Source organism: Bos taurus, chromosome 3, assembly GCF_002263795.3.
Source record: "Bos taurus isolate L1 Dominette 01449 registration number 42190680 breed Hereford chromosome 3, ARS-UCD2.0, whole genome shotgun sequence".
Classification (NCBI taxonomy): Eukaryota; Metazoa; Chordata; class Mammalia; order Artiodactyla; family Bovidae; genus Bos; species Bos taurus.
The window spans coordinates 23,658,075-23,683,619 of NC_037330.1; the positions used below are offsets into that span (position 1 = coordinate 23,658,075).

The following is a 25,545-nucleotide window of genomic DNA, read 5'->3' on the forward strand; positions in this document are numbered from 1 at the left end:
TCCTACTCCTATTCTCACTGGAACAAAAAGTTTATGGAAAGAGCACCACTTTTGGGGAACACAGACATCTTCTTTAAATACCGTGTGGTAATTGTCTGTGTGATGTTAACTAGAGTGAGCTTCTTGAGGATAAGACTCGAGGGCATGCATGCTCAGTGGATCAGTTGTGTCCAACTCTTTTCGACACTATGGACTGCAGCCCACCAGGCTCCTCTGTCCATGGAATAGTCCAGTCAAGAGTACTGGAGTTGGATGTCATTTCCAACTCCAGGGGATCTTCCCGATCCAGGGATCAAATCTGCATCTCCTGCATTGGCACTTGTATTCTTTACCACTGCCCACCTGGGAAGCCAGAGGGTAAGACATAGCTTGTAGTTAAGTTACTCAGTAGATATCCTACTGTTGAATGTTATCATTTGTCTACTCTAGGCATAGTGACTAGTAAGAGTTAAACTGATCTTTGTTAAAGTGATGAATTAACTTGGGTTGGCAAAATAAAATGAGGATGAGGTTTGATATGGGATAGAGATAGTGGGGGGCTTCCCTGGTGGCTCAGACAGTAAAGAGTCTGCCTGCAATGTGGGAGACCCGGGTTCGATTCCTGGGTTGGGAAGATCCCCTGGAGAAGGAAATGGCAATCCACTCCAGCACTCTTGCCTGGAAATAGTGAAGTTTCAGGTATCATGAGCTGAAGTTAGAGATGTAGAAGGAGGAGAGGGTATCATATTAGAAGCATGGCAGAAAACAGCTTCAACAAAGCCTGGTAGATAATGTTAAATGCTACAAGCGAGTATATCATTTTTTTTCCCAAGCTGAACCCTAGAAAAGGTCGACAGATTTGCCAAACCATTATCACCAATTTATCTTTTGGGAGAGGGGCACGCTTTCACTGGAATGTTACCAGACTGCAAACCATTAAGGAATAGTAATTTGTAGGGAATGGAAAATTCGAGGATCACAGCACGGTTCGTTTAGGTGGACAATGAACACAGTGCCATGCAACAGGAACTCCTGGAAGGGAAGCAAGCATATCTTCGTGCTTCTCATCAATTCTACACCTTAAATTAATCCAGCCCATTCCATGCCTGTGGTTAGTCATGTAGTCTCTAAGCGGCCCTTCCTTGATTTTCCCATGAGGGTCCTGGGAACTACACAGGAATTGGTGGAGGATGTTACAGACCCTTGATAGTCTGAAAGCAGAGTTTCTCTGTTGTAGCCAAGCTCCTCCTTCCCTAACCCCTTCACAGGCTCTACAGTGGCCACCACGTCAGTTTTGTAGAACCCAGGAAACTGAATCCTAAAATGTGAAAGGAAAAGATAGGCAGAGAGTCCAGCAAGTTCCTCATTCAAGAGCACATGGGTTTTTACGTGTCTTATAGTTAATTCATGTAGTTTATTTTCAATCTCTTAGTTGAATTACTTTTCTTGAAAAGATGCCTGGGACAAGGCCAACATCGCAGGGAGGAATGCCACTGGGTCAGGATCTGGGAACAATCAGCTCTTCTGGTTTTAAGGATGAAGCGCCAAGATCTTAAGGAATCTGAATTCCTGGTGAGCAGTCAACTTCGTTCATTCGCCCCCAGCAGCATTCCGGTGACTTAAAACAGAAAAAAGAAAATCTATTTAAAAAAACCCAGTTGACCTAAAGCGAACCCATCCCCAGCTTCTTCATTTCTTAAAAAAAAAAAAAGGCCTCTCCCATCGCAGTCCCCCCGCACACAGCGACAGGTCAGTGGCAGGACTCTACTCAGGGACTAGGGCGCCCGGCGCCCACCCGAGCCGCGGGCTAGGCGCGAGCCGCAGGGCGGGGCCCAGGGTCCGACCAGCCCGCTGCTCCCTTCCCGGGAGCGCTTCGGGGAAGGCGGTAGCGCCTCTCCTCCAGGCCCGGGGTCCTAGTCCGGCCGGGGCTGCCTCCCGGGCGCCCGCTGCCGTGGTGGCAGGAAGTCCCCAGGAACTACAAATCGAGGCATGCTGGGAACATTCCCCTGCTCCTCCCAGGAAATGTCCTTTGTCCAGCCCTACAGGAAGCCCCAGTGAGGAGTCAGCCGGGCCACCAGCCAGTCTGCCAGCCAGCCCGCGGCCGCTGCACCCGCCGCCGCTGCCGCCGCAACAGCAGCAGCACAAGGGCAGTTGCGCCGCGGCGCGGGGCTTGGGCCCGGGCGTGCGGTGCCCTCGCCCCTTGCCGCACCCGACGCCGCGCAGGTAGGAGCGTGGCTGCGGCTGGGCTCCCACGCCGCCCGGGGATGGGGCTGATCGGGACCCGACCGGACTGCTGCCGGGATGGGGCGTGCGCCCCGGAGCGGGTGGCCATACCGCTGGGCGAACTTGTACCGTTGTCTGTTCACCCCGGTCGCAGGGGCCCCGGGGCTGTGGGCGCGAGGTGGGGGTGTACTTAAGGCCCCCCAAGCCGGGACCGAGCTCCTTTAGGGATCTGTGGCGAGGCGCGGGGAGAATGAGGCTGAGTAGCGAGGGAGGAGGCAGCGTTTGAAGAGGCAGTCAGACCGTCCCGCCGACCACCGAAGGGGGCATCCGAGACCCTCGGAAAAAAACGAAGCCCAGGGAGGAGCTTGGGAGGCAAGGAGAAGGTGAAGGGCTTTGTGTGCAGCTGCGGACGGGTACCGACTGCAGCCCCCTCGCCTTGTCTCCCCGCGCCCCCAGCCCCACTTGGGGCTATGGACAGTGGGGATGGGAGACTCCGAGGAGGGCCAGCGGGTCATCTCGGGTCCTTGTGAAACGTGTGCTCCCTTTTCCTCTCAGCTGCATTCTAACCTGACTCGGAGTAGCGGCTTGGGCTGCCATCAGACTGGACAAATGGCACAATGGGGATGAGAGGGTAGATGGGGCAGCAGCAGCTCGCTGTCCTGGGAGTGGTCGCCGCCGTTTAGCTCCGGTAGGCTTCGCACCCCGAAACGCCCATGTCGCCGGTGTGGCCAGGCTGGTACCGTCATCCAGGGGGAATGCCGAGACGGAGGACTGTCAGTGGAGGCACCGGGTGAAGCTTGGTGGGAGGAGAGGACGAGTAAGAGGTTGACGGGGGAGAGTCAGTGCAACAGGGAGTCAGCTGAGAGTACCTGATGGCCACGTTTCGAGAATCGGATGGCCACTTCCTCTGGGACTTTCCGATTTTCCTTTTTCCTAACCGCCCCGTCCCTACCCCAAATAATGAATCACCCACCCTTGCTACGTGAGCTGGATTCAATCTGGTGGTGTCTGGTGGTGTTTATCTTTGCTCTGATACCTGGCCTGTTTGTCCTTTACCTGTAGGTTGACTTGAATACTCTGCATCCCCGATGGCTTTATCCTCCTCTCGTGGGACTCAGGGTGTGGTGAAGGCGGTTGGATAATGGCTACTGTGATGGATGAGTGGGCAACTTTGAACACAGCCCAGGTGTTACGGCTGTGTACCTGAACTCCCTCGCCTAAGCAGCCCGTTTCTCCTTTCTACCCCCACCCTCGTCCCCTAATTCTGTTTAGTTTACTGCTCTACAAGTATTTTTACTCTCTGAGCCACCGGGAAAGCCCAAGAATACAGGAGTGGGTAGCCTGTCCCTTCTCCAGCAGATCTTCCCAACCCAGGAATCGAACCCGGGTTTCCTGCATTTCCGGCGGCTTTACCTGCTCAGCAACCAGGAAAGCCTTCTTCTCTTAAGCCAACATAGGGATATTATTTAATGTGCGGTGTTTTAAGAGCCAAATGAATCTTTAAAGATGGCATTTGGGTGGTGAGGCAGGAGTACCCAAGGCTCATGATGATGTGGTAGGCACAGAGTCCTGTCTCCTATATAAATAGCTTATGGGGAAAAACAAACCTTTCCGGCTGGCTTCTCTAGAAGAGATGAGGCATCTGTAGTGATTTAAGAATGGAGTGGGGAAAAACCCAGTTGTTGAGGCTGAGGACATGAGAATGGTGAAATAAAGAGAATACACTGTGAATTCAGAAGATTTCCAATTGGAGCATATTGGCTGTGTGTGTGCTCGTGTTGAACGTGGAGGTTATCGCTGGGGGAAATTTGATATTCAAAGTTTAGCTGGGCCCCAAGAAAAATATGATGATACCATAGTAAACAAAGGTCATAAATGGGAAGTCAGGCTACCTTTTACAGAAAGGAGAACATAGATGGCCTTCAAAAATGACTGGGATTAAGGGAATGAATGGAAAGAAATCAGGTTGAGAAGCACTGGTGATGGAACTGAATTGGCCTGGGAAGGGTGACCTCGCTGAAGGTTGCATGACTAAGGATGATGGGGTTGCATCACATTTCCTCTCCTTCCCCTCAAAGCTCTTTGGATTTCCTCTGTAGCTACACATTTGCCCAATTTCTGATGTCTAGTTAAGGCAAGGAGAAAGGGTAAAAGCTGGTTAAAGATGATAACTTAAAGCAAGAAAGATCTTGCCTGTTCGTGTAGAGTGAGAAAAAAAAAAAAAACAACTCTGCAATGTCATTAAGAGGTCTGGAGCCTGATCCTGTGTTAATGCCATTTGGGCTTTTCCTTTGATCTGTGCTCCTACTTCTTTTTTTCTTTTCCTTCATTCTGCGCAGCTCCCCCAACCTCCGCCCCGCCCCACCCCTTTCCTAACAGGTTTCTTAGTACATAGTATGTAGTGTTAATGTAATCAGAAAGGTAACTCCAGAGTTTGGCATTCAAAACCCTTAACAATTCAGTGCTTACCTACCTCTGTTCTCCACTGGACCTGGGCCACTCATATTACCTATCCATTCTTGCAGCAAAGAGCTCCCTAGTCTGAGATGTAGCATTCTTCCACCTGTGTGTTTCCTCAAGTTGAACTCCATGCCTGTTGGGCATCCCTGCCCTGCCCTGATTATTGTCTCCAAATTCTAGCCCAGCTGGTGCCGAAGTCTTATAGAAGTCTTCCTAGACCTCCCAGTCAGAATCCATCTTATCCCCATTGTACTCTGCATCCTCTGAAGAATACCCATCTCTGGTCTGCCTTGTGATAGTTAGATGTTCTCCTTCTCCCCTTCAAAAAGTAAATCCCTGAGGGCAATGGCTCTGTACCCTATACTTTAAACCTAACAAGTGCACAGAGGATGCTATATGAAAAACATGACTAAATGAAGGAATGAGTGAAAGAACTGAAAGAATACATATGTCTTAATTTATCTTTCTGTGAAAAGGAAGATGAAGCCTTTTTACAGACCTGTAAGGATTCACTGCAGATGTGACTCTAAAGCATCTAGACCTTTTCATTTTGTTCTTGCATTTGGAGACCCTAAATGGGTCTGTTACAGTGTCTAGTACAAAGACACTCATTAAGAGTTGTTGAATAGGGTCTTGCTGCTGCTGCTAGTGCTGCTAAGTCGATTCAGTTGTGTCCGACTCTGTTCGAACCCATAGGCGGCAGCTCATCAGGCTCCCCAGTCCCTGGGATTCTCCAGGCAAGAACACTGGAGTGGGTTGCTATTTCCTTCTCCAATGCATGAAAATGAAAAGTGAAAGTGAAGTCGCTCAGTCGTGTCCGACTCTTAGCGACCCCATAGACTGCAGCCCACCAGGCTCCTCTGTCCATGGGATCTTCCAGGCAGAGTACTGGAGTGGGGTGCCATCGCCTTCTCCATGAATAGGGTCTTAGCTAGCCTAAATTTTAAAACTCTATAGGCAGGATATAGAATGGATTAATCCCAAGGGGATAAACAATGACTTTTGCCATGTTCTTGGAGGTGATATTTTCTTCTCAGTTGTGAAAGTTCAATGTGCTTTCTAGAAAGTAGCACTACGAAGATCATCCTGCTATTTCCAACTAGGCCAATGACTCCATCACGTCACTTTGACTTTTATAGCCCAAGCAGTCTACTAGGATTAAAATGTGGCATATAGAAGTTCAAGACAAATCAGACTTTCAAACTTTCCTTAAAGACATTGCAGTTTGTAGTTGCTCATTTATCTCTAACTGGAAAGCTTTTTATGCTTTTGTTTTTTTTTTAATGTGATGATGAGTTACTGTATATTGAACATTTATGTATCAACGATTATTGTTTATTTGCTAAGTCATATCTGACTCTGTGACCCCATGGACTGCAGTCTGCTAGGCTCCTCTGTCCATGGGATTTCCCAGACAAGAATCCTGGAGTGGGCATTTATTTTTCTAAGGGATTTATCTGACCCAGGGATTGAACCCACATCTCCTGCTTGGCAGGCGGATTCTTTACCACTGATACACCTGTTTTTTATGCTTTTTTTTTTTTTTTTTTTAACGTGATGAAGGAGTTACTGTATATTGGACATCTATGTATCAGTTATTAAACTAGAGAATTTCTATGCATTGTCTTAATCTGATGATTTACATATTACAATCATCTCTGTTCTAAAAAAGGAGGAAACTGGGTCTCAGAGAGAAATTAGGGATCTTGCTTAGAGTCCCAGATGCTAGAGATAGACCGGAATTTAGGTCTGTTTTCACAACGGGTGTGTTTTTGTTTTCCCTGGGAGAAAACTGCTAGATCTATGTTCTTCCTCTGAGGTTCTTCACTTTACGGATTTCCTTCCTGGAATATTGTTGGGCTTCTAAATGCATCCTAATGGATCTCATGTGAGAGGCCCGGGTTCTTCATACATTCATTGTTTTTATGCCCTCACAATCCCATGGCCATCATTTGGAAAGACCAGGTTCAGAATCCATAATAAGACCTTTGGTCATAGAACTGCTTCCCTGGAATTCTTTCCCATTTTCTCACAGCCTATTATCTGAATTCTTTCTGTCTTCCCTCCAGGGCAAGTCTCACGCTTTCCCCCTTCTGTAGCCTTTCTTGACCACTCCAGGCCACATTCAGGCTCTCCTCTAACCTTTGGCATTGCCTGAAATACCTGAGGCTCAGTGTCTTCTTGATGAATGTAGACTTGAATGAGCCCCCACCGTGTGCTGGAATTTGCCTATTCTCTGCGCAAGGCAGGGACTGCATGTCCAGAACACACCCCGGCATATGGTGGACTTTCAGGAATTGTGAGTTTGGTAATGAACTGGTAATGACTCAAAATGCAAAAGTGCAGGCATGAAACATTATTTGCATGTTGCTAGTTTGTAAGAGAGAGATCGGAGGGTCATTTTCTTAGTTATTATAATTTTCATCCTTTTCACCAGACTGCCCAAAAAATTAAGCACCCTCTGGAAATAAATGAGAGCAGATCTGGGTATTGCTCAGTTGTACGAGCTTGATCAGTGCTGAACGATGATGGTGTTTTATTGATGCTGGGTAGATAGGCTTCCCTGGTGGCTTAGCTGATAAAGAATCTGCCCTCAAAGCGGGACACCTGGGTTTGATCCCTGGGTTGGGAAGATCCCCTGGAGAAGGGAATGGCAACCCACTTCAGTATTCTGGCCTGGAGAATTCCATGGACTGCAGTCCATGAGGTCGCAAAGGGTCAGACCCGACTGAGCAACATTCACTTCACAGCCTGGGTGGGGTCACAGCTTCAGTACCTTAATCCTTGCTGTCAGGCACACCTTCTGCCACATCTCCTAGGAGAGGCCTCTATGGTGCACGTCAGAGAAAACTGGAGGGGTTTCCCTGCTGCTGCAGATATGGGGGGGGAAAAAAGGCTGGAATGAGGAAGGAAGATAGTTCCTTCTGTTTTTACCTCTGAGAAGAGTAGCATGATTTGTATGGGGTATGGAATTGGGTTTTGTTGCATTATGTATTAATGGGGATGTTAAAAAGATCAGCAGCTGCCCCTCTGTGGGTGAAGAGGCTTTGCCACAAGATGGCTTTGCCATCTCCTGAGCCTTCTTTTCCCTGACCTCAAGGCCCCACAGTGCTGTGGACGCCTTGGTATAAGCACAGTGTGTGGGGGTTCTTAAAAGCACATCAGTCATTTTAAATGAGGATAGGGCAGTTCTGATTGGAGAAGGAAATGGCAACCCACTCCAGTGTTCTTACCTGGAGAATCCCAGGGACGGGGGAGCCTGGTGGGCCACCGTCTATGGGGTTGCACAGAGTCGGACACAACTGAAGCGACTTAGCAGCTTAGCAGCAGGGCAGTTCTTGGGCTTCCCAGCTGGTGCTAGTGGTAAAGAACTCACCTGCTAATGCAGGAGACTAGAGACTCAGGTTCAGTCCCTGAGTCAGGGAGATCCCCTGGAGGAGGGCATGGCAACTCACTCCAGTAGTCTTGGCTGGAGAATCCCATGGACAGAGGAGTCTGGCTGGCTACAGTCCACAGGGTCACAAGGAGTCGGGCACAGCTGAAGCAACTTTGCATGTACACAGTTCTTGGGGTCCCTGCACTTGTTCAGCAAGTCATGCACAATACATCCAGAGGCTGGCAACAATGTTCCAGTCAGATGTGTGGAGCACCACCTGCAGTTCTCTAGTTTCCCCTTCCTGCAGAGGGTCAAGTCGGGGTCATGTGCACACAGCTCTAATTTGCTAAAATGTGTATAAAGGGGAAGAGAGCCTACATTCATTCAGAGAGGCATTTGAGATATATTTTCTCCCGAGAACTTTGTCAGAATCTTACCCAGACTTACAAAACAAGAACCATTCTTTCTAGGTTTTATTAATAAGAAACATTACTTTGGTCTCAGTGTCCTACCTATTCAGGAGGTTAGCTTATCTCTGATGCTTGATCATGCTTAAACAGGGCACTCTGGGAAGAACACCTTTCCAGTTATTCAACTTTTTTTCCAACAGGTAAGAACCTTGGTGAATTTCAAAGAATCTCTTAAGGAAAAAAAAAAAAAAAAAAAACAAAAACCCTCATGCAGGTATTGACAATGATTTCTGGTAGCAGTAGGTAGTTTTGAAAGCAGTGGGTTTTAGAAATGATTTCATCTGAATGTAATCTCCATAAGACAGAACTTAGTGTAATGGGTAGCACGGTACATGTTAAAAAAAAAAATTGCTGAATGAATGGATATATTACACTTTAAAACATTTACTTTGATGCTTTCCTAATATGATGGTACTGCCAATTTTTTATAAAGAGATATGGCAAAGGGTGTAGCTTATGTGTTATATTAGATGGGGAAAGGACGTTTTATATGTACATATAATTTTTTAAAAAAATAGATTTTATTTTTTTAATCTTTTAAATTATTTTAAAAACATTTATTTGGCTGTGTTGGATCTTAGCTATAGCACGTAGAATCTCTGATGTGTCAGGTGAGATCTTTCCTTGCGGTGTACAGACTCTCTGGTTGTGTCTTGTGGGATCCAGAGTGCTTGAGCTTCAGTAGTTGTGGCAGCCAGGCTTAGTGCCTCGATGGCATGTGGGATCTTAGCTCCCCAACAATGGACTGAAGCTGTGTCCCCTGTATTGCAAGGTGGATTCTTAGTCACTGGGTCACCAGGGAAATCCCTTAGACTTTATTTTTTTGAGCACTTTTAGGCGCACAGCAGTATATTTTTAATTTTATTTATTTTTGGCTGTGCTGGGTCTTAGTTGCTGCGTGGGTATTCTCTAATTGTGGTGAGTGGGGGGCTACTCTTGATTGCAGTGTATGGACTTATTGCTGTGGCTTCTCTTATTGTGGAGTACGGGCTCTAGGGGGGGTGGCCTTCAGTAGCTGCAGTTCGTGGGTCCTAGAGCACAGGCTCAATTGTTGTGCACACCGGTTTAGCTGCTGTGTGGCATGTGGGGTCTTCCCAGACCAGAGATTGAACAGGTGGTCCAGCATCGGCAGGTGGATTCTTTACCACTGAGCCACCAGGAAAGCCCTCACAACTACATTGAGCAGAAAGTACAGAGAGTTCCCATATGCTCTCTGTGTCTTTTCATGATTTGATAGCTCATTTCTTTTTAACTCTGAATAATATCGTTTGAATCAATGGATGTGAAAGTTGGACTGTGAAGAAAGCTGAGCGCTGAAGAATTGATGCTTTTGAACTGTGGTGTTGGAGAAGACTCTTGAGAGTCCCTTGGACTGCAAGGAGATCCAGGCAGTCCATTCTAAAGGAGATCGGTCCTCGGTGTTCTTTGGAAGGAATGATGCTAAAGCTGAAACTCCAGTACTTTGGCCACCTCATGCGAAGAGTTGACTCATTGGAAAAGACTCTGATGCTGGGAGGGATTGGGGGCAGGAGGAGAAGGGGACGACAGAGGATAAGATGGCTGGATGGCATCACTGGCTCGATGGACATGAGTCTGAGTGAACTCCGGGAGTTGGTGATGGACAGGGAGGCCTGGCGTGCTGTGATTCATAGGGTCTCAAAGAGTCAGACATGACTGAGTGACTGAACTGAACTGAACTGAACTGAATGTACCACAGCTTATCCATTCACCTACTACGGACATCTCGGTTGCTTCTAAGTTTTGGCAATTATGAATAAAGCTTCCATAAACGTCCATTTGTGGAGATGTTAGTTTTCAACTTATTTGGATAAATAGCCAGGCATACAATTGCTAGATTTCACCGATGCAATGGACATAAACTTGAGCAAACTTTGGGAGATGGTGAGGGACAGAGAGGCCTGTCCTTCTGCAGTCCATGTGGTCACAGAGAGTTGGACACGACTAGGTGACTGAACAAAAACATAACACGCTTAGTTTTCTAAGAAACTGACAAATTCTCTTTCAGAGTGATTGTGTTATTTTGCCTTTTTTGTCAGCCGTGAATAAGAGTTCCTGTTCTTGTACATCCTCACCAGTATGTAGTGTTGTCACAGTTTTGGCTGTTTCCTCACCAGTATGTAGTGTTGTCAATGTTTTGGCTGTTTTGCTATTCTAATAGGTTGTTGTTGTTCAGTCGCTCAGTCATGTCTGACTCTTTACAACCTCGTGGACTGCAGCAGGCCAGGTCTCCCTGTATCTCACCATCTCCCAGAGCTTGCTCAAACTCAAGTCCATCGAGTCGGGGATGCCATCCAACCATCTTGTCCTCTGTCATCCCCTTCTTCTCCTGCCTTCAATCTTTCCCAGCATCAAGGTCTTTTCCGATGAGTCATTTCTTCACATCAGGTGGCCAAAGTATTGGAGCTTCAGCTTCAACATCAGTCCTTCCAATGAATATTCAGGGTTGATTTCCTTTAGGATTGACTGGTTTGATCTCCTTGCTATCCAAGGAACTCTCAAGAGTCTTCACCAGCATCACAATTTGAAAGCATCTATTCTTCAGTGGTATATCATTAATTTACAGTTCCATAGTGACATAAGAAAACCTGTGCCCTCTGCATTGGAAGTGTGAAGTCTTAACCACTGAACAACCAGGGAAATCCCTGCCTATTTTAAAATTAAGTTACTCATTTTCTTACTGTTAAGTTTTAAGGATTCTCTGTATATTTTGGAAAGCAGTCCTTTATCAGATATGTGTTGTGCAGATATTTTGTCCAAGCTTAGGTTCTGATTCTCTTGATATATTTCCATATATATGAACTTTTCTTATATTTTTCTTTTTGAGAGGCATACCAGATCTATTTTAATATAAAACAGGTTTACCCCAGAAATGAAGACAGATAGTGTGAAATAAACTTGAAGAAATGCTTAAAAAAAATTATTTCATTTATTTTTGGCTGTGCTAAGTCTTCTTTGCTGCATATGGGCTTTCTCTAGTTGCAGCTAGTAGGGGCTGCTCTCCAGCGGTGGTGATCAGGTTTCTCATTGTGGTGGCTTCTCTTGTGGAGCACAGGCTCTAGGTGCATGGGCTTCAGTAGCTGTGGCTCCCAGGCTCTAGACCACAGGCCCAGTGGTGGTGGCCCACCAGCTTAGTTGCCTTGAGGCATGGGAAATCAGACCAGGGACTGAATCTGTGTCTCCTGCATTGGTGAGTGAATTGTTAACCACTGGACCACCAGAGAAGTCCCCTACTGTTTTTTTTTTTTTTTTTTTTAAATAAGGTAACTGCCAATTAAATTTAACCAGACGGTGGCCACAGCCTTTAATGAGCTTGGGGGCAGTTACTATAGGAGCTCTTTTTATTTCTGTTTCCCCATTCCCTCATAGGTACTTGTGTTTATTGATTGAATTAGTGGCTTAGTAAATATTTCTGGTCACCTACTTCCTAAGCGGCACATACCCATTTAAAAAACTTCTTTAAGAGCCTATGTTTGTCTCATAGCTTAATTATGGACCCTTAGGAAAGGGTTCAGAGAAGGCAATGGCACCCCACTCCAGTACTCTTGCCTGGAAAATCCCATGGACGGAGGAGCCTGGTAGGCTGCAGTCCGTGGGGTCGCTGAGGGTTGGACACGACTGAGCGACTTCATTTTCACTTTTCACTTTCATGCATTGGAGAAGGAAATGGCAACCCACTCCAGTGTTCTTGCCTGGAGAATCCCAGGGACGGGGGAGCCTGGTGGGCTGCCGTCTATGGGGTCTCACAGAGTTGGACACGACTGAAGTGACTTAGCAGCAGCAGCAGGAAAGGGTTTCCATAGGCTGATGACTATAAGTGAGAAGAGAAGTCAAGATGTGCAGATCCTTCCTGTCAGAGCCAGCAATCAAAACAGAATCCCAAAGCCCAAGAAAACTGCTGGAGAATAAACTTTGGTCTGAGTAGATGCTCTAATAATAAATATTGAATACAGATTTCTCCTGTATTTGATTGTGCTTCCTGTTGCCCTCTCCTCCCAAGCAACTTTTTATTTAGTCTCCTGACTACTTTGTAAACGTTGAATGTTGATCTTTTTTCATCCTCATTTAATTTCTAGCCCTGTTGGTTCTAGCCCTGTCTTTCCTGCAGGGACGGGAGAGAAGCAGTTGTCCTGTACGACTAGGAAAGCCCAGGAACAACCATGGATCCAGACACAGCTCTGGGCCACCTCTTCTTTGCACCACCGAGTTGCTTGTTAAAGCCTTGGAGAGGAGGCAGGACACGCACAAGACTATTTGATGCCAACAAGGGCTGCTGTCATTTGGCCATGGGACTCGGGATTCTCTTTTGAGAAGGTTCTAACTTTTGAAGCTAATCACCACTATCATATCTACCTGTGTAGCAGGATAATTAAGCATGCTTGGCTCCTGGTGCTGACAGGTTATTGGATCCAGTTAGGAGAGCTAGCTTGTTTCCAGGGCTCTCTGCCTGACATAATCTTAGCCAGATCACTAGATTTCCTGGTCCTATTAGTCCTTCATTTTGAGACTGAGGAAGGAAATAATTAGCCCTAACTTTATCCATTTAAAGAACTATTTGACAGTTTGGGAATGACAGATGTTAATATAATATATACAGAATGAATATATATATTCTAATATAGAGAGAATGGATAAACAAAAAGATCCTACTGTATAGCACAGAGAACTATATACAGTATCTAGTAGTAAACCATAATGGAAAAGATTTTGAAAAATAATGTATATGTATATATATGGTGTATATATATATATACATGTGTATTATATATGTGTGTATATATATATATGCATGCATGCTAAGTCACTTCATTCATGTCTGATTCTTTGCAACCCTATGGACTGTAGCCCCCCAGGCTCCTCTGTCCATGGGATTCTCAAAGCAAGAATACTGGAGTGAATCTCCTACAGGGATCTTCCCAACCCAGGGATCAAACCTGGATTTCTTATGTCTCTCCTGCATTGGCAGACAGATTCTTTACCACTATTCTTTACCACTTTACCACTATTCCCACTATATATGGGAAGCCATCTACATATATATATATATATATATATAAATATATAAAACAACAGAAATTAATACAACATTGTTAATCAACTATACCTCAATACAATAAATTTTTGTACTGAAGAACTATTTGAAGGCTCATTTTGTGGGGAATCATGAAATTGCATAAAGCAATATGTTCCCACCAGGACTTACATTTGGGAGGTGGGAGGGAGGGAGAGAGGGCAAACAATAAGGTACAACTTATAACTATGATTATATTTTTAAAACTAACATTCAGTCAGTTCAGTCACTCAGTCATATTCAACTCTTTGCAACTCCATGGACTCCATGGACTGCAGTATGCCAGACTTCCCTGTCCATCACCAACTCCCAGAGCTTTGCTTAAACTCATGATGCCATCCAACCATCTCATCCTCTGTCATCCCCTTCTCCTCGTACCTTCAGTCTTTCCCAGCATCAGAGTCTTTTCTGATGAGTCATTTCTTTGCATCAGCTTCAGCATCAGTCCTTCCAATGAATGTTCAGGACTGATTCCCTTTAGGATTGACTGGTTTGATATCCTTGCTGTCCAAGGGAGTCTCAAGAGTTAGGCAGAATGAAATAAGGAAGAGTACCCTAAAGAATCATATACAAAGTGAGATAATAATAATTCTCCTTGAGCATTTAACACTAATCTGAGAAGGTAGACCCAGTTGTTTCTCTCATTTTGTAGATGAAAAAGCCCAGGCTCAAAGAGATTGGGCTAGAGACTGGATTCACACAGGTGGTCTGGCTCCAGAATCTGAGCTGTCATTTGTTTATTGGAGTATAATTGCTTTACAATGTTGTGGTAGTTTCTGCTGTACAATGAAGTGAATCAGCCATATGTATACATATGTTTCTTCTCCCTTGGACCTCCCTCCCCATAACCCCTTCCCACCACTCTAGGTCATCCCAGAGCACCATCTGAGCTTTTAACCACTACCAGTATTGCTTCCCACTAGGAAAGGGGAGACTTGTTTCTTGAGAGAGAACAGCACAGTGAGAGAGGAGAAGCACAAGGTGCCTTTTGGGAGGCTTGAATCATGCCTTTTTGAGGCTGAGGTTAGCTGGCAGAAAAGTCAGGGAGAGGTTAGCGCTTTCAGCTACATTGTCTCAGGCTTGGAGTTTGCACTTCTCTAGACAGAATGGCAAAGTCAGTTAGAGGTTTCTGAGCAGGAGAATGGCCAATGGCAAATGGTAAATGGAGTGGCAACTATGTTTTAAGATGCTTCCGGAAGCGTCTACTACAGTAATAAGAGAAAATAGAGGAGAGAACTGAAAAAGAAGGACTTGGCAGCTGATTGGATTGAAAAGGGTGAGGGGAGGGGCCAAGGTTGACTCCAGGGTTTTAAACCTGATGAGTAAGAACAAAGAGGCTTTTAACAGAAATGTGCAGGTGATTTGTAAGACAGGTTTGGAAGGAGAACTAATGTTTTTCAATATGACAAGGGCCAGATCCTTTCCAAATGGAAAGCCCCTTCGAGTTTTCAACAACCTTTCAAGGTAACTTGTTGCTCTCTTTGTATAGATGAGAAAAGTAAGACTTAGTTTGGTGAACAGCCATCCTAGGAGCATAGAGTGTGTAAGTGACAAACTTCTGTTTGCAGCCAGATCTGTTGGTGCCATTACCGGTGCTTTCCTTCCAGTTTGGACTGCCCATCCCCGATGCCCCCCGCCCCCTGGCCCCGCGTCCCGAGTCCCATGTGACATACAGGGCAGCACTTCGGTACGGAAGGGACGCTGAAGCTCCTCAGCTGTGACGCTTGCTGCACCATTAGAAATACGGACCTAGAATACAGGTCAGGGGGTGGAGGGAGAGTTTTGTATTCGTGGGGTCTCTGGACAGAGGAGGTATTTACTGAAAACTAGGGGAAGGGGTATCGTGATTGAGAGGAGAGGGAGAAGAAAATGTAAACAGAAACCTGGGAGGTCAACCTCTTGGGAGATAAGAGAAGCAGGGTACTAAGGGAAGTGGTGACGCCTAGAACAGTGGGTGCTAAGGTATGAGAGAATTTCAAGGACGGCATCTCAACAGGATTTCTGTAGTCATTTATTGCATCTTGATTATGCATGTCCAGCACATTCCAGTGTTAATGGTGAGATCATAGAAGAGACTGAATGTTGGATTGGAAGATGGAAAATTATAGCTGATGCTGATGTGAGCCAGACTCAATGTTAGCAATGATTGTGATCTACTGAGATGTTACACACCTGGGAAGACCATGGTTCACTAGGAAACTGATGTGTGTGGTGATGAGGTTAGAACTGATCAGGGCTCACTGACCCCAGCCCTGCTTTTCCCAGTAGCTTGTAAGACCTGTTGGCTCTGCAGAAGGAAATATAATATTGTTTGATAACTGGCTTTAGGCATTTAAAAAATGAAAAGGAAGGAAAGTCTTTGCAGAAGAAAAGTCTCTCCTTTCAATGAAAGGGTTTCATTCATAGTTTGAATTTTTAAGAGTCTTTAAAAATATTTTTAATTGCATGATGGAAATACTCTATTAAGATTCTCTTTTAAAATTTTAATTTAATTGTTTTGCCTTTTGGCCACACTGCATGGCACGTGGGATGGTTTCCAAACGAGGAATTGACCTATGGCCTCTGCAGTGAAAGTGCTGGATCCTAGCCACAAGGCCACCAGGGAACTCCCTAAAATTCTTTGAAAATGACATACCAGTTGTTCAGGTTGATGCTCCATAAGTATTCTTTTCTCTCCAGCTGTCTGTCTTTTATGATGACTTCTTTTTCAAATGCTGTACCAAAGACAGACGTATTCATTGTTTACCATAACACTCCCATTAAGTCAATGTTAATTCAGAATGACTGCTTTTTTCTGGGCAACAAGATGTCTTTTTTCTCTAAGACAGACAGTAGGTAATCCAAAATCTGTTAATTCGGAGATAATTTCTGAGGATCACATGAACTTAAGTTTGAAGAATATCTTTTATGTTTTTTAGAGGAAAGCTGTTTAAAATGAATATGGTGGGGCAGGGGAGGCAAGAGTCCAGAAGAGAACAAGAAAAATAGGAAGAAAGAAGGTAGTGTCAATGAATGCTGTCAGCAAAGCCAGAGCACTAAACCCATGAATATGACAGAGCTGGTTGGGAGAGTCTGGCGCAGGGGAGATGGAACTTAAAAGGAATCGGGTAACCTGAGTGGTAGTCCCAGTTCTGCCACCAGCTCGTGTTTGTGAATTCAGACAAGGCACTTATCTTCTCTGGTCCTCATTTTCCTTATCTGTAAAATGATGGATCCTTTAAAGAAATGTTCAACAAAAACACATGAGATCTCTCATCTGTGGATGGAGTCTCTTCCCTTAGCTTATGGTTGGCTTGCTCCTGCCACCTGGCCCACTTCAGCACCACCTTCCATGCAGAATGCAGAGCTATTAAAACAAGCAAAAAGATAATGATAGAAAAGAGGGTGAGTCTGAGAAACTGTATTTGTAGTCATGGGCCATGTTGGATGACTATGGGTGGGTGGTACCCTTCCTTAATGATCCTTTCATGTGACCTGGGCTCTTTGTACTGAGGAGTTTGAGTTTATCCCAGAACTCCCTTCTTCACATGGCTATTTCCATGTTATTATGTATTTGCAGGCAGGATGACTTTGCGAACACTCTGATGATTTGTTAGGAATGAGTTGGTGACTTTGGCCAGATTTTAATTCGTTTTCTTTTGAGAAGACAAGGATTAACTAACAAAGCATTTTGTGTCCTGGGTAGGTTATGGCTTGATTAACGTGCTCTGACTCACTGCCCAAATAAGCTGCTGATGGGAGCCATAAACCCAGGGTCAAACTTGTATAAATTAGCCACATCCCAGAGAGGCAGGCTGTTAGAGGCTAGAAGAGCAATTTAACATCCTCTCAGTGCACCTGCCACATAACACAAGCGATCAGGACATGAAAAGTGGATGAACTACTGATGCCAAGTCGCCAGCCTGAGTATTTCAGCCAAGCACCATAGGCAATGCTAGGTTGAGCAGAAAGGGGATTAGAACACAAGTTGAGATGCCAGGGATTTAGGCTCCTGTCTGTGCTCAACTGGTGCATTCATGGGTAATTCACTTACCCTTTCTGGGTCCCTGTTGCCTGACTCATCTGTCACATAGGACGCTAGACTAAACCAGGGCTTCCCTGGTAGCTCAGCTGTAAAGAAATCCACCCTCAATGTGGGAGACCTGGGTTCAATCTCTGGGTTGGGGAGATCCCCTGGAGGAGGGCACGGCAACCCACTCCAGTATTCTTGCCTGGAAATTCCCATGGACAGAGGAGCCTGGAGGGCTACAGTCCATGGGGTTGCAAAGAGTCGGACACGACTGAGTGACTAAGCACAGACAGACTAAACCAGCAAATTGGATCAAGCAAGTTGCATTTGCCATGCCCCTCATTCTGCTCCATCCTTTTTGAAACATACGGATGTTTTTTGTGCTAATGCCTGATTCAGAGTTTACTGTCCCTATCATCTCTTCTCCACCTGCCCACCAGAAGATCTTGTGGCATAGAGTGTGAAACTGCTGTTACTTCGCTAACCCGAAACTGCTCTGGAGGTTTTCAGAAATGATAGGAAGGCATCATGAATCCTCTTAGTAGAGGTTCATGTCAGGGATTTTGCTTTGTTTTTGTGTCCTGTATGCTTTCAGAGCCCGAGGGAAAGCTATGGGCTTTCTCATCAGAAGAAAGGTTCTGCAGACACTTTCACGTAAGGTATCCAGAGTTCGTGGACTCTCAGGGCCCTCAGGCTAAGAACCCAGGCCTAAGGAAAATACAGTTATTCTGTTTATAAGCTTGTTTAGGACTACTGCTCTCTCCAGGAAATGCCAGGAGCTGGAGGTAAAAGGACAGAAGGAACCCAAACAGCCTGGGCCTGATGATTGACTTAGGAACTATGATGTTCAGGCCATGAGGGGGCCCTGGACACTCTGACCTCCTTCTTGAGACAGATGCCCCACTGCTTAGATGAAGGTTGTGTCCTGTCGTGGCTTCCATGCGCCACAGACTTGCCTGTACTCTTGGTTAAGATGGAAACTATCTGCAAGCCTTTAGTTTCCAACATGAAGTGGGAACATGATCTTGTCTAGCTGTTCTCTCTGTAATGTGGTATCTCGAGTATATTTGGATGGCATCCTTAGTGGTTCCCTGAGAAGGACACAACTTAAAAGTCCTCAGTTTGGGCTGCTAAGGTAATTCTGTTCCTGCCAGGGTGCATCTCATGGAGATAACATTTTCATAAATCACTAGTGTATTAGCTTTCTTTTCATCTACACACATTTTTTTTTAATCCTCTTCGAACAATGGTCCCCAACCTTTTTGGCACCAGGGACCAGCTTTGTGGGAGACAATTTTTCCATGGACCCAGGCAGTGTGGGGCTGGGAGGGGTGGGGGAGGATGGTTTCAGGATGATTCGAGCATATTACATTTGCTGTGCATTTTATCTCTCTTATTATTAAATCTGCTCCACCTCAGATTAGATCCCAGAAGTTGGAGACACCTGCCTTAGGAGATCATTCTGGAGATGACCAGTTATTGATGTACTTCATCTGTTGGACCATTGCATCGGTTTGTCGGCTTGACTTTACTGGGGATACAGCATTCCTCTACCAGAGCTGTCACAGCCAGGGCTCCCAGCCAGGTTTATTTTCTCTATTCCCATGCACCACCACCCCACCCCCATTTTTGGCCTCGCTACTTGGTTTGTGGGATTTTAGTTCCCCAACTGGGGATTGAACTCAGGACCTTGGCAGTAAGACTGCAAAGTCCTAACCACTGGACTTCCAGGGATTTCCCTCGTCTTCTCTCTTGATTGTAGAGTGGCTGAACTAATAATGGTAGAAAGAAACAAGCACTGGCTGTGGTGTTAAGAACTCCTTCTTTGAGTTCTTGGGAAAAATGCAAGTAGTTATGAAAGCAGAAACAGTTTTCTGATTCTATTTTGTATATAACAGCTGTTCCTCTATTTCATAAATAGGAAAAAAAAAGAGAGATTCAGAATCATGAAACTTAAATTTCTTTCATCTTTTTCCCTTCTGCCTCTCCTCTCAATACCCATGAGCTCTGTTCAGTATTAAGGATTGTAATCACTCCTGATTTGGCACACTTTGTAAAACACAGACTAACCCTTTTGTGGAAGTTACTGACATTGTATTATGGTCTGCTCAGAATGTAAACAAGTACACGCGTGTACTGTCACTTTAGTCGTGACTGACCCCGGGCTCCTCCGTCCACGGGATTCTCCAGGCAAGAATCCTGAGGTGGGTTGCCGTGCCTTCCTCCAGGGGATCTTCGTGACTCAGGGGTTGAACCTGCATCTCTTACTGCAGGCAAGTTCTTTACCGCTAGTGTCAGCTGGGAAGCCCTAAATGAATATAAGCAGCCTTAAATTTCAGAAAAAAAAAGATTTATGTTTTCTGTTTTTAAACTTTATTGGTAAGTTTTCTAGTGAATGCAGGAGTAAAATCAGATCTACTACCACGTAGCTTCAACAGAGATCAGTGTATGCCTATCTTATTTCATCTGTATGTACTCCCCTCTGTCCTGGAATTCCAGACATATCACTTCAAATAATGCAAATTCCAGACATAGCATTTCACCTGTAAATATTTTCCTATGTATTTCTTAAAAACACAAGAGTAATTCCTCAATATCAAATAACTAACCCTCATTCACAAGTCCACAATTGTTTTATACTTTGTTTTTGTAGTCTGTTTATTTGGGATACACATAAGGTCTATACATTGAGGTTGGGTGATACATTCCAAGTGTTTTAACTTGTATGTTTTTCTCCTTTTGTATTTTGCTATTTTTGTTACCATTTTTTTGTTGTTGTTGTTGCCACTTTTGAAGAAACTGGATTGTGTCTTAAATTTTTCTATGGTCTTGGTTTTGCTGATACTGTTATTTTTGAGGAAATAATAAGACTAACACAAGTTAGTGAATTTTTAAAAGGTATAGTTAAGTGTATGTAAATGTTTCACTTTATGCTGAAAACAGTCTAACTACGGAGTTTAAAATTTTATTAGGCGGAAACACTGAAGGATTAGGTGACATCACTACCATGTTTCTTCTTGCTTTCTCTTCACTGGAAGACACCTTGGCAGGTTACATGGAGAGGTGTCACCCACTGCTGAAATGAACTGGGCTGAAACATACCAGCCATTCTTCATCAATGACGCCAAATGGTTATTTTAGGCAGATAACTGGAAGGGCTGTTTCTCCTGTTGAATTTGCAGTGGGAAACTCAGGTGATTGAATGTGTGCCTCAAACCTTTTGGTCCCAACATTCTTCTCTCCCTATTCACTGTGATTAACATTCTCCTGATGGCTGTTCATTCCAGTAGAACATGATCACAGAATAATGTGGGTTGGAAAAGACTTCCTGAGGTCACCTGACCCCATCAAATAACCTTAAGGGATTCCAGCCCCAACTCTCCCAGAACAAGGCTGTTTGTTAACAGCTCCCATATTCCCCAACCTCCCTGCTGTGCATTCTAAGTCTGTGTTCTCTCTTGTCCTTCAGTGAAGTAGATTATTAAATTGCATCTCTTTCTGCTGTGGGGGAGGGGCGCCTATATACATGCATGTGTCTGTAGATCTTTAATTAAGATTGATGTTGACTCTTCCCCCACTTCCCTTCTACAGTGCATATACCCTGAGACTCCGTTTCACTCTCTGTATAATAATAATAGTTTTTATGAAAAATAAGATGTTTTCATGAGTAAATGTCCACATAGGACGGGATTATTGCAGACTGTGTTTTTTAGCCACGGTGCGATGGTTAGTTTTATGCATCAACTTGGCTGGGCCAGCAGGTACACACATATTTGGTCAAACATTATTCTGGGTGTTTCTGTGACAGAGTGTTTGGAAGAGGTTAACCTTTAAGTTGGTAAACTTGGAGGAGTCACATAACTGGGCTTCCCTGGTGTTGCCTGCAATGCAGGAGACATGGGTTTGATCCCTGGGTGGAGAAGATCCCCTGGAGAATAAAATGGCAATCCACTCCAGCATTCTTGCTTGGGATAATCCTATGGATAGAGGAGCCTGGTGGGCCATATAGTCCATGGGCTCACAAAAGAGTCAGACGTGACTTAGTGACTGAACAACTACAGCAGCAACAAACTGAGGAAAGCAGACTGAGCACCATAATGTGGGTGGGACTCATCCAGTTGAATAGAGCAAAAATCTGATTCCCCTGAGCAAGGAGGGGCTCTCCAGTAAACAGCCGTCAGACTAGAACTGCAGCATCAGTTCTCCCAAGTCTCGTCTGCTGGCCCACCCTGTGGAGTTTGGAGCTTGCCAGTCTCTATACGCACACAAGCCAATTCCTTATAGTAACTCTCTTTCTCTATACACATCCTATTGGTTCTGTCAAACTGGTTCTGACAAATAGTGTGGGGGAAAAAGACAAGTAAGTATACGCCCTAAATGTATCTGGCTGTTCTCGAAGTGATGTTTTATATTAAAGAGATGGAAAGATCACTGGAGAAGCCATTAGAAAAGTGAGATTCTGGCCGTAACTTTTCTAGCGAACTGTCTCAGTCTCTGATCTGGTCGCTTTCCCTCTCTGAGCCCCTATTTCCTGTCTGTGGAAGGAGTTTCAGCAAAGGGATTCCCGAGTGTATGATTCCATGAAGTACAAACATTGAACATTTGAGCCAGCTGCTAAGGAGTTGTGTGTGTGTGTGTGTGTGCTCAGTTATGTCTGACTCTGCAACCCCATGAACTGCAGCCCATCAGGCTGCTCTGTCCATGCGATTTCCCAGGCAAGAATACTGGAGTGGGTAGCCATTTCCCTCTCCAAGGGATGTTCCTGACCCAGGGATTGAACCTGTGTCTCCTGGGTCCTCTTGCAATGGCAGGCAGATTCTTTACCACTAGTGCTACTTGGGAAGCATCCTGAGGAGTTACCTGAATTCTTCTGAGGACTGCCCAGTTGCTAGATAAGAAGAAACGCTGAGGCTGTACACAGGGAATAGTGGTAGATGATGCGGGCAGAGCAAAGAAAAAAAAACAGAAGGATTTTCTGCGCATCAGGTAGAATATTCTATTTCAGTTAAATGTAAAATATGGATGAGTAAACACCTGCATGAAAACCTTCAGCTTCTGTGCCTTCCCATCTTAGGGCAGATGGTCTAACTTTGAAGGCGCTTAGGATCTGTCTCTGCATTGCAGTAATTTTTATTTTGTGCAGAAGGCGTGGGATGGTGGTGCAGGCTTGGCAGCTGTGACAAGCTGAGGCCCTTCGGCCAAACTGAGGGGCTCTGGCCCAACCAACAGGAAATGCCTGACCCCAAGGACATATGTGCTATTCTTGACCATAAAGATTGGAAAGAATCTCAGACTAGCTCTGGCCAACAGGGTTGTAAATGGATTTCTCTGTTGCCTTGGTTTTGAGCCTTTCTCTCTCTCTCTTTTTTTTCCCACTTGGGCTTCCCTCTCCAGGTTAAAAAAAAAAAAACAGTAACCACAAGGAGGAAACCATATTATTTTAGCTTCTCCTGTCTGGAGAGTGGTCAGTACTTAGCTGCAATAATCTTTTGGCTCTGTCTGGAATTACCATGCACCTCACCGCAGCAGTCTGCCACTTGGGAGGTTGGCATGTGGGGCTGGACGGTCTGGGTGTGTGCCTGGGAAGTCAGCTGCCCCTTGGGATGTGGACCCATTCCCGGGGTTCACTGGAGGCATCTCCTCCTTGTATGGGGGGTGGAGTTCTTTGCCCTTTGCATCCTTTCTGACCACAGGCTCACTCACGAGGAGGCAGGACTCCCAGGGCCATATCCCCCTGGTTGATTGTTTACCCAGTTGATGCTTGAAGACTGACAAATGATTAACCCCCTGGAATTCCCGGTTAGACCCCAGTTACAGTCATGAGTTCAGCCTCGGGAGCCACAGACTTAAATTGTTTTTCCAGCATTTTACCCAGCCGGGCGTCCCTGCTGGACTCTACCCTGGGAACTCTCCCAGGGGAGAGCTTGGTGCGCAGGGGGCGTGGGAAGTGAAGGGAGGAGGCACCGGGGCTGTGGGGGAGGCGGGAGACTGAGCCGCTCCGAGGTAAGGAAGGGACCCGCCACAGCAGAGGGGACAGGAAAGGAGCTGCTCCTGGCCGGCCTCTTGGCCGCTTCCTTCCCCTGACATGACAGCGCCGCCGGCCTGGCTCCCCGCCACCTGGCAGTGGCCTTGGCACATGACTCCCCATCCTGTCTGAGAACGGGCGGGGAGAGGTCTGTGCTCAGGCGGCGGCTCCCCCAGCTTGGTCCGGCCTGCCCTGCCTGGGGGTTGGGGGGTTAGGGGGGGTGGGGAGCTGCAGGTGGACCTGCTCCTGGGGGTGAGGGGCGTCTGTCCTCTTCCCTGGGAGTAGAAATGCCACGGCAAGGCGACTGGAGAGGCCTGACAATACCTCAGAGCCCTGTCATCTGGAGCTCAGCTAGCGAGCCTAAGTTCTTGTCACGTGGAAAACTGGGTGACCCTCGGTGCTCACCCAACAGAATTACTCAAATGAGAGGGATGCCCTCAAGTGCAGGGTCGGCTCCATTGGTGGTCCCAGTGGAAGACATCTGGCCACTGGGGAGCTGTGAGCACCACCCTCTACCCCTCCCATCCCCACCAGGAGGTGGCGGGACTCGGGTTCCCTGCACAAGGCCCCAGACAAGGAGGGTCAATGGCTCATCCATAAGAAGGTGGGGGCGAGGTGTGTGCTTGTCAGCTTCCACCTCTTGGCAGGAAGAGAGGTTGAATCCATAAAGTGCTGAGGCTTCTGCTGTTGGAAAGGAATGGCTTTTGCCTTTCTAGAGGTCCAGAGAGGAGCTACTGGGAGAAGGTGCCAATAAACTCAGGCAGGTTAAATTCTAATTCTGGGCCAGCTGCTGGCTTCACTTCCCCTTCTTCTACTTCATTCTCTCCCACCCTCCCTGCCTCCTTCCACCATACTTGATCACATTCACTTCCACTCTGTAGCAGCATCTTCAGACTGATCTTTCAGATGGGCTTGAGTTTGTCTGGAAGGCACTGGAGCCTACTGATTTTACAGAGTTAGAAACATTACACTATTTTGAGATGTGGGGAGGGTGTGGGTTGAGAAGAAAGCAACATGAACATATTGCAAATTCTGAAAACTAGGATCTGAGCAGTCTTGGCAAAGCTGGCTGATCCCACCCTGAAGTGATCTGACCCTGGAGAAGGTTTCTGTGGTGGTGCTGGTGGGCACTGAGGGAGCCAGCAGCTTGTGGTGGGAGTCAAGTACACAAGCTGGGGCTGGAAATGTCTGGATTCATGCTCTTTTCTTGTCACATGACTTTGAGAAGCAGATTCAGGCACATTCAAACCCAATCTCCTCACTGAACAGAAGTCCAGAGGGGCAAATACTTTGAGTCACATAGCACAGTGTCTGTGATGGCCAAAACCAAGGCTCTCCCTGCTAGGTCAGTGATTAGAACCAGATGGCGCTAGTGGTAAAGAACTTGCCTGCCAGTGCAGGAGGTGTAAGAGATGTAGGTTCAATACTTGGTTCAGGAAGATCCCCTGGGTGAGGGCATGGCAACTCACTCCAGTATTCTTGCCTGGAGAATCCCTTGGACAGAGGAGCCTGGTGGGCAACAGTCCATGGGGTTGCAAAGAGTTGGGCACTGAGTGACCAACATTTTCATTTTTTCATTTTCCTCCTGAACATGAAATTCACACCCTGCTTCATTACATTCTTGTTAAGATTAAATGATGTTAAGTCCCTAGAAATGACCAAGAGATGTTTAACATTTTAATAAGTAATCTTCTGACTTTCTTCTCTGAACCTGTGTAAATGTATAACGATATGTATGCTAGTGTGCATATCCTAATAAATGGGATTATTTTTAAACCAGCTAGTTTTCTTCTAATAATACATTGTGACTGCCCTTCCTTACCTCTAAATAGCCTTCTCTGTTACTTGATAGCTGCCTAGAACCTTGTAATATGATGGATGGAGCTGAATCTATATTCTGGTTTTGCACTAACA

The 25,545-nt window shown here is 45.8% G+C and overlaps 1 protein-coding gene and 1 long non-coding RNA gene across 2 annotated transcripts in view; one reads left to right on the forward strand and one right to left on the reverse strand.

The window, feature by feature from the left end:
* Nucleotides 1-1,227: 1,227 nt before the first annotated feature.
* On the reverse strand, nucleotides 1,228-4,406 carry LOC112445962 (uncharacterized). The gene is made up of 2 exons (XR_003033976.2): nucleotides 2,770-4,406; nucleotides 1,228-1,597 (listed from the first exon to the last, which is right to left on the reverse strand). It is a non-coding gene; the product is annotated as an uncharacterized lncRNA (long non-coding RNA).
* ZNF697 (zinc finger protein 697) overlaps nucleotides 1,857-25,545 on the forward strand; it is a 34,828-nt gene continuing 11,139 nt past the window's right edge. Inside the window, exon 1 of the mRNA XM_005204046.5 lies at nucleotides 1,857-2,202. The gene's annotated coding sequence lies outside the window, so the exon portion shown is untranslated. The remainder of the gene's footprint in view (nucleotides 2,203-25,545) is intronic.